Source organism: Diceros bicornis, chromosome 3 (genome assembly GCF_020826845.1).
Source record: "Diceros bicornis minor isolate mBicDic1 chromosome 3, mDicBic1.mat.cur, whole genome shotgun sequence".
Lineage (NCBI taxonomy): Eukaryota > Metazoa > Chordata > Mammalia > Perissodactyla > Rhinocerotidae > Diceros > Diceros bicornis.
The window spans coordinates 86,216,148-86,217,841 of record NC_080742.1 but is presented as its reverse complement, the minus strand read 5'-3'; the positions used below and the strand labels follow the sequence as shown (position 1 = coordinate 86,217,841).

Here is a 1,694-nt window from a genome sequence, read left to right as displayed (position 1 = left end):
TTTTTTCTGCCAGAGTGCCTAAAATCCTTGGATTTGCTAAGTGATGAGCTCCATAAAGGTATTTTTTTGTTATGTTAATAAGGTTACTTTTGGAAAGCCCCTAGGTCACCTAAGAATGGGGGCTGTTTACCAGGGGAGCCATCCATTAGACAGTTGGAACTTTCAGCCCCACTCTCCTGACCTCTGGGGGAGGGAGACGGGCTAGAGACTGAGTTCAATCACTAATGGCCAATGATGTCATAAATCATGCCTATGTAATGAAGCCTCCATAAAAACCCAAAAGGACAAGGTTTGGAGAGCTTCCTGGTTGGTGAACACGTGGAGACTTGGGGAGAGTGGAGTGCTCAGGGAGAGCATGGAAGCTCTACGCCCTTTCCCCATACCTTGCCTTATGCATCTCATCCATCTGACTCTTCCTGAGTTATATTTTTTCATAATAAACCAGTAATATAGTAAGTAAACTGGTTTCCTGAGTTCTGTGAGCCACTCCAACAAATTAATTGAACCCAAGGAGAGGCTTGTTGGAACCTCCAATCTATAGCTGGTTGATCAGAAGCACAGGTGACGACCTGGATGTGTGATTGGAGACTGAAATGTGTGTAGGGAGCCAGTCTTATAAGGCTGAGGCCTTAACCTGTGGGATCTGATGCCAACTCCAGGTATACAGTGTCAGAGTTGAGTCGAATTGTGTTACCATCCAAGGGGAGTTGTCTGCCTGCCGCAAGACGTGCCAATAGTTGAGAGGCAAGGTGGTAGGAGAGAAAGGGTTTTATTACATCTTGCTAGCAAGGAGGAAGATGGCTGACTAATGTCCAAATGAACCATCTTACAGAGCAAAGACTATAGGCCAGTTATATAGGTGGCTGGTCACCGAATGGGGCAGATATCTAGTCTTCAGGTAGGGCAGACATCTGGTCTTAGTTCCTGATTATCTTTTGTTTTACTGGATATGCATCAGAGACCAGAGCAAGGCCCTATACACTGATCATAGATGATGGCTCTCAGCATAGACTCCTGGGGGTAGTAGTTTGGGACTTCAAAGGGGAGGAAGGCAATTTACATGAAGATGGAAAGGCAAATGTTTGGTAAACAAATGTGTGTTGGACCACCTATCAACAGTGGGACTGAGAGAGAACTTTGATAAAATGGGCCTTGCTAGGTTCCTCCCTGTCTACCACATGTAGAGCTATCTATGGTGATAGCTCCTTCCTGGGACAGCCTTCTATCTTAAATTCTTTTAGGCAGTTAGGAAGAAGGTCAAAGTTTCTTTCTGAGTCTTCTGTTCTTAAAAATAATCAAGTCAAAGAGACTTGATTTTGGGATGGCAAATTCTGATCCTCTACACTGTATATTACATCCTTGTGAATTATTTATTTTAAAAATATGGAATGCTTCATGAATTTGCATGTCATCCTTGTGCAGGGACCATGCTAATCTTCTCTGTATCATTCTAATTTTATATATGTGCTGCCAAAACAAGCACCCTCTTTCTTTTTAACTAAATTTCCAATGGTGTGCCTTGACCAAATTGAGATGTTTGGGAAAAAAATCTGACACTAAAGAAATATCCCCAATACCTTGCTTTTTCCATTAGTGGTATTTCACTTAAGTTTTTACTATTTTACAGTAGTAAAAATGAGAGAGTTATTTTGTAATCATCATTTAACAAAACAATGTCAGCAACAATCCTTGGG

General features: G+C 41.9%; 1 non-coding gene across 1 annotated transcript; it reads right to left on the bottom strand.

Annotated features, from left to right (window-relative positions):
• Window positions 1-1,377: 1,377 nt before the first annotated feature.
• LOC131400659 (U6 spliceosomal RNA) lies at window positions 1,378-1,483 on the bottom strand. The gene has a single exon (XR_009217393.1). It is a non-coding gene; the product is annotated as a U6 spliceosomal RNA (small nuclear RNA).
• Window positions 1,484-1,694: the final 211 nt, after the last annotated feature.